General features: G+C 39.1%; 1 protein-coding gene across 4 annotated transcripts in view; it reads left to right on the top strand.

The window, feature by feature from the left end:
• LOC118405913 (dipeptidyl aminopeptidase-like protein 6) overlaps positions 1-13271 on the top strand; it is a 239590-nt gene that overhangs the window by 81224 nt on the left and 145095 nt on the right. The window lies entirely within an intron of this gene.

Here is a 13271-nt window from a genome sequence, read left to right as displayed (position 1 = left end):
AATAGTCAATAATTAACAAAAAAGTAACACATGGGATATGATAATGATACAAGAAAATAATCAAATAATAATAGAAAATAATTTGAGATAAGATAATAACTGAGACAACTGTAAGAGGTTAGGTTGGTTTATGAGATGGGATTTCAGGGCACTTTTAAACGTAAGAAAAGAAGAAGTTTTTTTGTATATTTGTCTGAATGCTGTTCCCACATCTGTATTTTACGGAGGACTGCGCTAATGATGTTCGGAAGAGAGGTATATGTAGTCTCTACGGTCAATTCCATTCATCATGGGTAACCGACATTGGCAATGGTCCCAGCATAAATGAAACGGTGTACAGGAAAGATATATAACTCTCACTTTGGGTTTGCCTGGAAACAAGGGCTTTGTCAAATGACTTCATCAACTATCCCACCACGGGTGTCAAGAAGAATTCTGACTGCAGCGTTTCATGGAGCGGGTAGAGTGCGCAGAGCGATAAATAATTGCGGCAACTTTGCGAAGTGTTCGCCAATTTTTCCTTGCGAATACACCGCGAGCCGTGCGGGTCAAATTCATGACCTCTACAAAAATGGCCCCACCCCTTAAAAAATGTCACAACCTCAATTTCGGCCAAAATGTAGGTAACTCCACTGGAATTCACAGGATTTGCCTCTGAATTAAACAAATCTGTGGGCGAAGATAAAGATACATTAACAAGAGATTTGCGTGCTTGCGCCTGTTGGCGTCTACTTTGCGCCCATGCGCAGCATTTGTGATTATTGTTAATCTTAAGCTAAGGGTACAACCCGCCGTACGTGCAATTTGTCCGTACGTTTTGGGGGGAGGCCACGTCCGCCACGTATTTCTGAAAACGTTCAGGCTGTACAGGGCAGGCGCGTAGCCCGGGCAATTCCGCAGCCCGATGGCACACAAAGTTTTGACTGCACGTAAAGTTCTACGGCATGTCTGCGTTCTCAAAAATTCGTCGGATTCCGTACGAGTTTGTACGGAGGCGGTACTTACCACTTACGGATCCCGCGTTTTGGCACGTAGACCGTCGTATTTGCACGTACGGCGGGTTGTGTCCTTAGCTTAAAAGATGGCAAATTCAGGCGACAACTTGATGCACATTGGTGCCTGATGGCAAATGTCTTTCGCAAACAGTCGCCAACATGTGCGGCCCAGTGAGATTGCCCTCTCAAAACATTTGCTTTATCCCATACTTGACATCACTGTACACTGTCATCCAAACAACATACACAGTATACACAAATAGTAGTCTGATATGAAATTTCAAGTTACATGACAGAGAAGGAAACCTTATATTAGAAATTTACAGATGGCATTATATTTTTAAAATAGAACATTATAGATTACTTTACCCCTTACTTTTCGAACAGTTGAAACAACTGGTTTGAAATATCTTTCGTCACAAAAATATGTTTTCTAAAATAGAGGACAGGTATTAGAACATGATTTTGAATTTTATGGATACATGTAGGGATTTGGAACTAGTTTAACTGCAATATCCAACACAAAAATTGGACTAGTTCTTTAATGACTTCTACCAACATAGATGAACTTTCAAGTTAAGCCGTAATCACACGATAGATTCTGTTACTTAAACTGCATTACAAACAAAGCAGTAAGAAGACGAATGACATGATATAGCGTGGTAAATGATTGCAAAGGTACCCCCACAAGGCGACATCTAATGAAAAGATTACTAGTGGTTTACATACATTAATCACAACGCCCCCACGGTCTTGACTGGGCTTACACGACGCAGGGTATAATTAAATTTAGCGATTAATGTCTTAAAGGAGATAATGAAAATATCACTGAAATGCCTCGATAACCCGATACAAATTAGTAGAATTCATGATTCATCCATTAAAAAATCACTTACTTCAAAGAAATTAGGTATTTAGGAAACCCTAATGTACTTGTGTTAAGTGTCAAACGTATTACAACAATCAAAATATTCCGAACTATCAAAGTATACAGTAGGGAAATAGTTGAAAGACTCCGTGAATAGTTTCACCAGGTTGGTAAAATCAAAATAAGTCCCTGAATAACAAAATGGCCACCATATAACCGATTGTCTTCTTCAAAAGACGTTTAGGTCACCGTCTGTCACCTTCCCCCGGGGTAATTATAAACGATTCACATTGTACTGCAGGACAGGTGTCGCTGCTTATGGATGCAGTCCCAAACATTAAGTATTTGCATACACTAGTACACACGTGTTTACAATGCGGTCCCAAACGCTAAGGGATGCATTACGTAAACAAATTATGTACGATAGTAGTAGCAACAGTAACAGTGCAATTACTACTATCTACTTCTCAAGAATGCGGTCCCACACGTGACTGTGTCTGTATCCCCCCTCATCACGTTTCATGACTAGCTTAGATTTCCTGATTTTTACAGCCTCCTTTATCCAACGGGTACATCTGTGGTTCTCTTTGTCTGTCACCTTGGCCCCGTCCCAGTCTGCCGTACAGTTATTTCTCTTATCAAAATGTATAAAAAGCAAAAGCATATCTTCTAATGATTATATTTTCATTTGCATATCATGTCAAAATCTTAAATTTTTGCAGCCAGTGAGAATGTTTCTAATTTATTTTCGTCGCACAGGAAATGTACTGGGGTAATCAAATTTTTTTTTGCATAAGCTTTACACTATGTTATCATGAACATCATCATGGACATTATGTTATCATGAACAAGACGGCGCCTTTTATGAATGGCTAACAAAATTGAAATCACTGTGAACGCTACTTTCCAAGCCACACTCTTTAAGAAAAATCAGTGACGTTAGATTGGAGACAAAGGAGCTGTGACCTGAGGTGTGCGGGTGAACTTCAGATCTGTTGAAAGTCAGATACCCATTTCTCTCTAGTTGGAATACTAAGGAAATGCTCATCAAATATATCGACAATGTCTTCCAAGATTTCATAGCATGGGGAATGCTGTCCACACAGCTCTGATCACAGTTCACCCTTTTTGTCCTGGCCACTTGACGCAAGATCACCTTTTTTCCGCGGGGTAACCTATATCTGTGGTTTTTCAAAACAGAGTATTTAGGCACATCAAGTCGACAGGTAGTAGATCGAAACTGCAAGATACTGAAAATATTGCAATTTGAAACCAACGTCCGTCAACGTGATGTCCCAAAAATACCCTGTCTTAAAAAGTAACGGATATAGGTTACCCAACGGATAAAGGTAAAGTAGCGTTACCTACCGATTTTCAAAAGGGCGTAGACTGTAAATCATTGACCACAGTAAAAAAAATCTGTGGATATTGATATAAGATTTCTCATACTAAAATATGCCCCGAAATAGGAGTTATGAGCGTTATTTCTGGGCATAGCAAGTTATTGATCACCCCTTGTATGTTCAGACGCGCATAGAATATGTAGTCACGTTCTGTTCACCCGGTGTGTTATATTGATATCCCACCAATGATGAATGCTCTTGTCACCACATAATCATCGAACAGCTCCATTCCTCATGCTTCTCATTTGCAGGCTGTTCTCTGTAAATCACCAGCTGTTAATCAATGGTGACGTCTGGGATTTTGTACGGGGAGCGAAGCAACATGAACTTGACCTCTAGGTCATTTCGAGCAGGCCATGCGGGTCTTCTAATGTTGTAGGGACAGTCGTGAAAGTTGTAATGATTCATCTACTAGCCGTTATTCAGTCATGATAGCTTCATTGGACGTACAGCAATTGTTCAAGGTACAAAGTATGGCATCTGCTGGTACATAAATACCGTTACATAAGGTTATTCCACCTAAAACAAGAAAGTGTATATAGTTTCCCATACCATATACACTTTCTTGTTTTAGGTGGAATAGGTTTCAACTACAAGAATATGTAGAATGGGAAGAGAATGGGCTTTTAAAATCATTAGCGGAACGTCTAACGTCTATACCTTCTTTTCTAGACTTTTCCTTTCTATAAATTTGTTTCGTTATCCAGCAAATAAGTGCTACTACAATAAAACTCTTCTTTTGTATTCGTAGTACATTAGAATGGATTTTGAATCTGTTCCAAATACAATTTTGAGCACATTAAGTATCCGTGTTTCAACCAACCTTCCCACCGACGAGCCAGCCAACCAACCAATCAACCAACCAACCAACCACCCAACCAATCACCAACAAACAAGCAAACAGGCCAGACAACCAGCCACCCAACCAACTATATCAACTAGCCAACCAACAACCGACCAGCCAGCCAACCAACCAACCAACCAACCAACCAACCAAACAAACAAACAAACAAAAAAAACAAAAAAAAACAAATACACAAAAACACAAAAAACAGACTAACTAACTAAGTAACTAGCTAACAAACAAACCTACCTGCAAATGACAAAGAATTTTCGATCTACCATTTGAGTGATGTTGTATAATCATTATCTAACATGTTCTGCTCCTTTCTGTTTTAGTAGAAAATGTGGCATCAACAAACCACTGAACCTACCCCCCTTCGTGTTGACACCCCGCATAATATTACAAATAAAACATAATGTTGAAAATACCTATGCCCTGATACATTTAAGTTTTTGCACTGTCATGCTAAAAGATTAGATTTAAAAGATTTAAAAAAAAAAAAAGAATCCCAACCGATCGACCATTTTTTCCAGATCCGTTATCAGAAACACAGCATCTTTTTCTTTTGCCTAAGGAGATTTCACCAAAGTTTCTATCGGCCAAAGCATCAAATTACACGTATTGTAGAACGCCCATGTTTAGGGTGGCAGAATAATGCATATCTGATCCGTGGGTTCGTCGCGGCTGACCTGAGAAAATTGATCCATCGGCCACACGTAATTTGATGAGTTCGATCGCGGCCAAAGCTACATGCCTGCATCAGCAACCATACAACAAAATTGTACTTGTGAAGGTTGAGCTTATGGAGGCCAGTTGTACTTGTGGAGGCCAGTTGTACTTGTGGAGGCCAGTTGTACTTGTGGATGTTGTACTTGTGGAGGTTGTACTTGTGGAGGTTCTACGTGTGGACGTTGTACTTGTGGATGTTGTACTTGTGGAGGTTGTACTTGTAATGGTTACGAAAACCAGTAAAATGTCAATAAAATGTTGTGCCCATTCATAGACGACATACCAAGGCTGATCCATAGGTTTTGGGCAAATCAGAAATACGGTCCACTTTTCACAATTCCGGGTGAGAATTGAATAGTTTGAAGTCTTTTATCAATATAACACAAATTTCAAATAACAGCCAGAAAGTTTATTTGCAAGTTCTTTTCCGAGGACTAATTGCAACATGGAACATACAGAATATATAGTAAACATACAGAACATAAAAGACTTTTGTATAGATAACAATGGTGACAAGTGGAAACAAGTGGCTATTCTAGTAATAATATGTACTGCTGAGAGCTACAATCTAAGTATTTTGGGTTTGACTTCTTGTAGTCTAGTCGGCGTCCTTTAGTAGGTGAGTGGTGAGAAAAATAAGGGTGAACTGTCTGCGCATGGTCTTTTTAGCGAATGCCCACAAACGCCCACTCTAGAGAAGTCCGCGCTGCACGAATCTCATTTTTTTTGCTTGGAATATGTCCACGTTGTGCTCCCATGTATTAATCCTGAGTTTCAAGTCAATCCATTGACCCGAAGTGACATAAATCAAAGTTTTCGATTCTCGATGGTCTTTTTAGCGAACGCCCAGCAAAATGTCTTTTTAGCGAATGCCCACTATATCCACAAAAATATCGGCCGTCGCGCAACGACACCTAAACCTACCGCCACAAACATGTTCAAGATGGTGTCCCATTGATGTGTACGGAGTTTCCGTGCTTTACAAGCATTTTAAGTCCCTGTTTTTGGTCAAAATGTACGGCGACGATACTACCATACTTTAACTATAGCAATTCAAAATGGCGGGCACTAGTCATGTGACCTCCTTGCGGGACTGTTCTATAAGTATCGCGGGAGGGACTGTTGTAGCATAGGTTCTCATACAACCATTTTAGAGTGAATTCTGAACAAGATTTTCATTTCATAGTGCTATCATCTGACTGATATTTACAATGTGGTCATTTTTTCTGTGCTATTATTACCCAGGTTTGAGGAACTTAGTGCAAATTTGGATATTGATTCACCTCAGTGCCCAATTAATGTACAAAAGGCTCAGACACATTAGTGTTATAAACCTGAATAGGGGCAGGTAACCAATACTAGAAAAACATAGCTATTTATTCTCAACAATACTATTTACATTATAATAATAACTCTTCACCAAACTGGACTTTTCTTATCTTTATTTATCACAGAAACATTGTTACAATGAGGATTTGATTAGATGAGTATCTGTTACAGTGTGTACAAACTTATTTCAAATACAAAAATGTATTTCGTTTCACTTCCTAAATATTTTTAAAGTATTGGAAGAAGTTGACACATAAACAATATTAATTGCATTATTTATGTGCAGTAAAATGTGACCACATGCTATCAATAGCCTAATAAAATGTTGGAACATGGCACAAGCGGGCTCCCCTTCTGAGTACAGAAAGGAAATGTTTATAACATTTAGTTATGACGTAGAAAATTTCAATTGTAAAATGTACCTTTATTAACATTTACAAACAAATTGTTTTTTTCTCTTCTTAATAAATGGCAACAATACAGGTAAGTAAGGTGTGTTTCCTTTTATAACAGGCCAGGTAAGACGCCGTACAGGTGAGCAACGTGTATTTCCTTTGATTACAGACCAGTTAAGACACCATACAGGTGAGTAACGTGTATTTCCTTTATTCACAGACCAGGTAAGACACCGTACAGGTAAGTAACGTGTATTTCCTTTCATTACAGACCAGGTAAGAAAACATACAGGTGAGTAACGTGTATTTCCATTGATAACAGGCCAGGTAAGACACCATACAGGTAAGTAAGGTACGTTTCCTTTTATAACAGACCAGGTAAGACACCGTACAGGTGAGTAACGTGTATTTCCTTTGATTACAGACCCGGTAAGACACCATACAGGTGAGTAACGTGTATTTCCTTTCATTACAGACCAGGTAAGACACCGTACAGGTGAGTAACGTGTATTTCCTTTGATTACAGACCAGTTAAGACACCATACAGGTGAGTAACGTGTATTTCCTTTATTCACAGACCAGGTAAGACACCGTACAGGTAAGTAACGTGTATTTCCTTTCATTACAGACCAGGTAAGAAAACATACAGGTGAGTAACGTGTATTTCCATTGATAACAGGCCAGGTAAGACACCATACAGGTAAGTAAGGTACGTTTCCTTTTATAACAGACCAGGTAAGACACCGTACAGGTGAGTAACGTGTATTTCCTTTGATTACAGACCCGGTAAGACACCATACAGGTGAGTAACATGTATTCCCTTTGTTCACAGACCAGGTAAGACCACATACAGGTGAGTAACGTAAATTTTCTTTGATAACAGACCAGGTAAGACACCATACAGGTAAGTAAGGTACGTTTCATTTTATAACAGACCAGGTAAGACACCGTACATGTGAGTAACGTGTATTTCCTTTGATTACAGACCAGGTAAGACACCGCACAGATGAGTAAGGCGTCTTTCCTTTGCCTATAGACCAGATAGGGCATTATACAGGTAACTAAGTTGCTTTACTCACCCGTTTAATACCTATCTGGTCTATAGGCAAAGGAAAGACGCTTTACTCACCTGTATAATGGCCTATATGGTAATATATAGGCAAAGGAAAGTTGCTTTACTCACCTGTATAATACCCTGTCTGGTCTATAGGCAAAGTAAAGACATCTTACTTACATTTATAATGGCCTATCTGGTCTATAGGCAAAGGAAAGACACCTTACTCACCTGTTTAATGGCCTATCTGGTCTATAGGCAAAAGAAAGACACCTTATTCACCTGTATAATGGCCTATCTGGTATATAGACAAGGGAAAGACACCTTACTTACCTGTATAATGCCCCATCTGGTATATATATAGGCGAAGGAAAGACACCTAACTTACCTGTATAATACCCTATCTGGTCTACAGGCAAAGGAAAGTTGCTTTACTCACCTGCATAATACCCTACATGTATCTGGTCTATAGGCAAAGGAAAGACGCCTTACTCACCTGTATAATGGCCTATATGGTATATAGGCAAAGGAAAGACGCCTTACTCACCTGTGTAATACCCTATCTGGTCTATAGACAAAGGAAACACACCTTACTCACCTGTGCGGTGTCTTACCGGGTCTGTAATGAAAGGAAATACACGTTACTCACCTGTATGGTGTCTTACCTGGTCTGTAATCAAAGGAAATACACGTTACTCACCTGTACGGTGTCTTACCTAGTCTGTAGTCAAGGAAACACACCTTACTCACCTGTACGATGTCTTACCTGGTCTGTAATCAAAGGAAACACACCTTACTCACATGTACGGTGTCTTACCTGGTCTGTAATCAAAGTAAATACACGTTACTCACCTGTACGGTGTCTTACCTGGTCTGTAATGAAAGGAAATACACGTTGCTCACCTGTTAGGTGTCTTACCTAGTCTGTAGTCAAGGAAACACACCTTACTCACCTGTACAGTGTCTTACCTGGTCTGCTATAAAAGGAAACACACCTTACTAACCTGTACGGCGTCTTACCTGGCCTGTTATAAAAGGAAACACACCTTACTTACCTGTATTGTTGTCATTTATTAAGAAGAGAAAAAAACAATTTGTTTGTAAATGTTAATAAAGGTACATTTTACAATTGAAATTTTCTACGTCATAACTAAATGTTATAAACATTTCCTTTCTGTACTCAGAAGGGGAGCCCGCTTGTGCCATGTTCCAACATTTTATTAGGCTATTGATAGCATGTGGTCACATTTTACTGCACATAAATAATGCAATTAATATTGTTTATGTGTCAACTTCTTCCAATACTTTAAAAATATTTAGGAAGTGAAACGAAATACATTTTTGTATTTGAAATAAGTTTGTACACACTGTAACAGATACTCATCTAATCAAATCCTCATTGTAACAATGTTTCTGTGATAAATAAAGATAAGAAAAGTCCAGTTTGGTGAAGAGTTATTATTATAATGTAAATAGTATTGTTAATAATAAATAGCTATGTTTTTCTAGTATTGGTTACCTGCCCCTATTCAGGTTTATAACACTAATGCGTCTGAGCCTTTTGTACATTAATTGGGCACTGAGGAGAATCAATATCCATATTTGCACTAAGTTCCTCAAACCTGGGTAATAATAGCACAGAAAAAATGACCACATTGTAAATATCAGTCAGATGATAGCACTATGAAATGAAAATCTTGTTCAGAATTCACTCTAAAATGGTTGTATGAGAACCTATGCTACAACAGTCCCTCCCGCGATACTTATAGAACAGTCCCGCAAGGAGGTCACATGACTAGTGCCCGCCATTTTGAATTGCCATAGTTAAAGTATGGTTGTATCGTCGCCGTACATTTTGACCAAAAACAGGGACTTAAAATGCTTGTAAAGCACGGAAACTCCGTACACATCAATGGGACACCATCTTGAACATGTTTGTGGCGGTAGGTTTAGGTGTCGTTGCGCGACGGCCGATATTTTTGTGGATATAGTGGGCATTCGCTAAAAAGACATTTTGCTGGGCGTTCGCTAAAAAGACCATCGAGAATCGAAAACTTTGATTTATGTCACTTCGGGTCAATGGATTGACTTGAAACTCAGGATTAATACATGGGAGCACAACGTGGACATATTCCAAGCAAAAAAAATGAGATTCGTGCAGCGCGGACTTCTCTAGAGTGGGCGTTTGTGGGCATTCGCTAAAAAGACCCTCCCAACTGTCTGTGATCAGAGTTGTGTGGATCGTGTTCTTCATGAAGTCTGGGAAAACGTTATCAAAATTGTAGGTGATAATTCCCTTCAACTGGAAAGAAATGGGTACCTTACTTTCAGCAGATCTGAAGTTAACCCGCACACCCCAGGTTCACTTTTTTTCCTTTTCTGTCCCCTGCCACCTACGAAATAAAGGATCATGTCAATCTGAATTTCATCACAAAATTATGCCCCAAAATTGGAATTGTGTATCTTGTTTCTTGGTGCGGCAACGAACTTATCGATCTCACCCCGTAAATATTGCTTTCAAATTCGTCTTTTCTATTGTGTCGGTAGGTTACTAGTGAACGTCGGGCGGCTTTTATGAGCTGTCTCTTCCGGCTGTATAGGAATTGTAAATCGATAAGTGATCTACTTTAAGTGATATTTTGTGATAATTTAATATACAGGTACCAAGGTTTACAGAATAACTACGAGGGGCGTTCAATAAGTAATGTCCCTGTCCCACTTCCAGTTGTCTGATCTAGATGAAATTTAGCATGTGTAATGATTGATATCTCTTTAAGTTTTGTGGCAAAAACCAGCCCTGAACTATCAGTAGTTTCTGATTTAAAGGTGTTTGAACTGAGTCAGGTGTGAAATGAGCCAGGTGTGAAATGGAGCCAGTTGAGTGTCGCGCAGTGATTCGGTTTTTGTATTTGAAAGGACGCACACCAAAGGAGACTTTTGATGAAATGAAAGAAACTTATGGTGATGATGCCCCATCATATGACCTTGTAAAACGCTGGCATCGTGAATTCAAACATGGCCGGAAGTCTGTGGAAACAGCTCCCAGACCTGGTCGTCCCTCTTTTGTCATTGATGAGGTATCTGTTGGAGGACCGACCTGGGGTGTCCTACAAAAACGGTGTCCAGAGATGCATCAAACAATGGGAGAAATTCATAACTCTGGGTGGTTCCTATGAAGAGAACGACTAATAACTGTGCCAAGTTTCATTAATCTCCTGCTATGGAAAATGGGTCAGGGGCATTTCTTATTGAACGTCCCTCGTAACACCTTACCAAGGAGGGTTGTAATAAACAAGTACCAAAGTTTACAGAATAACTAACACCTAACAACGGAAGTTTGTAATAAACAATTGAAAGTACCAAGGTTTACAGAATAACCAACCCCTTACCACGGAAGTTTGTAATAAACAAGTACTAAGGTTTACAGAATAACTAACGCCTTACCATGGAGTTTGTAATAAACAAGTACCAAGGTTTACAGAATAACTAACACCTTACCACGGAGGTTTGTAATAAACAAGTACCAAGGTTTACAGAATAAGCTTAAGTAACACCTTATAAGCAAGTACCAAAGTTTACAGAATAACTAACACCTTACCACGGGGGGGGGGGGGGGGTAATAAACAAGTACCAAGGTTTACAGAATAACTAACACCTTACCGCGGAGGTTTGTAATAAACAAGTACCAAGGTTTAGGTTTAGGTCACATTTTCAAAACGGGGCCCGGCCGGGCAGCTTTCGGGAGGGAAAAGAATGATACAAAAGACATCAGAATACACAAAATGTCAACATAAGTTTCATGGGCAAAATTTGTGCATATTGCTATGTATACATTTGAATTTTTCGTTTCTTTAAACATCCCGATCCGGCCTCGGTTTGGAAATGTGACCTAAGCCTTACAGAATAACTAATACCTCACAACGGAGGTTTGTGTACTGCGGACACTTGCTATCACTGCAGCAGAATCCATTTATCAGATAAGAAGCGACTGACACATCTAATTTTGCCGCGTTGACGTCAGTCGAGGATTGCTCTTTGTCCAGGTGACCCAGGAATCCATCATTGACCTGCCGTGTCTGTTCTTGGAGCTTCAATTCTTCTTCCAGCAATCAAAGGCAGGGGACGAGTTGACATGAGACCACAGCAAGTAAAATCTACGGATGGCATCCTCTACAGACTAAAAATGACCTCGTCATGTTGACAATCTCTGTAGGGAATAGTTGATCTTTTTTTCTGATCTGGCGAACATCAACGCGTGTGCTGATGGCAACCATAGAATGTGCTTGCTGTGGTCTAATGAGTGTTGATAGATTGATGTAAGAGAAAGGATTATCTGATTGGTCCAGTAAAAAATAGACCTGTATGATGTTTGAAACCAAGTCGCGAACATCAAATGTAAATAAAAATTGAAGATTTGAATATACCGGCTGCTGTATGGTTCTGCAAGAAAATAAACAATTCATTTTCACAAAAGGGACATCAAAGGGTATATATCGTCTGGACAATTCAATGTTTCTTAACTATAGGCCACGTTGAGTTCATGATATGGATGGTATACTCTGTGTATCCCCAAACTTGCAAAAACGTTTGGCAAAAACAAAAGTTGTCTTCATTATAAAATCTACGTAGTCAGACCAAATGACACATATTGTAGACGGAACAATAGATTATTCATTGTTTTGTCACACCTTCTTCTTCGACTTTGAAATTGATTTTAATATCCAATAACATCAGTATCAGTTTTCCGATATTTTTAGTTTTCGACATATATCTGCTCATTTACAGCAGCTTTGCACGATTTATAGTATGGTCAAATACTTTCGGGGAAACTGTCAAAATTGATGTAACGCAATCAACATAATCTAATTAACAATTCGTTCAAAAGCCTGTACCTAGATATTATAACACGCACACCTAAGTATGAATTATTATCGTTTTGCTTTATTGCATTGTACAATGTATAACTGTATAATCCCAATGTGATGCAGAAAGTCCTCATTCATTTCAATTTTACATTGCTAAAATGTAATAATAGATGGATTACTTCGGCCAAAATCTAAGAAAAGAAATTAAAAAAATAATTTTCTACCGACCGACCTTAATTTATTCAGTATTTCCTATGCCTGCCTAAAGGTGTGCTCCCACTGCACTTGTGTCAAGTTTGCGTCACTTGCGTCGTTCAAAAGCTGCAAAAGGCATTCGTGAGCTTTTCGCAGCTCTTCCATCCGCACAGCACAGTAATCTAAAGATTGAAACAGTGAGGTACATGTATTTTGATGGGCCCTTTGAGCATGGTCTCCCGTGACAATAGAGGCCGGAAATTGCTGTACATGAACACGCGTGTTACGTATGCAACAGTTCATTTTCATACGGTTCCGTAAGTTTAGCTAGTGCCATATTAATATAATTTTCAATTTCAGCCCATCACTTGCTGTATAGTTCATCAAAACAGAAACAAATAATTCTGGAGTACCGACTGTTTTGTCCCGAAATTACTCTAGTAGCCCGTTATTTTCTTAAAGGAGAAGCAAATAGTCTAAAAAGACAATTTTTTGTTGACGTCCATGCCATAATATAGTCAGACACAAATAGGCAGAAATGAATATTTGAAAACAATCTGGTAGTCCCCTCGGAATATGTTGGCGCTTTTGATT

This window comes from Branchiostoma floridae, chromosome 18 (genome assembly GCF_000003815.2).
Source record: "Branchiostoma floridae strain S238N-H82 chromosome 18, Bfl_VNyyK, whole genome shotgun sequence".
Taxonomy (NCBI): domain Eukaryota; kingdom Metazoa; phylum Chordata; class Leptocardii; order Amphioxiformes; family Branchiostomatidae; genus Branchiostoma; species Branchiostoma floridae.
The sequence above is the reverse complement of the archived record's forward strand: the minus strand, read 5'-3'. Positions and strand labels throughout refer to the sequence as shown.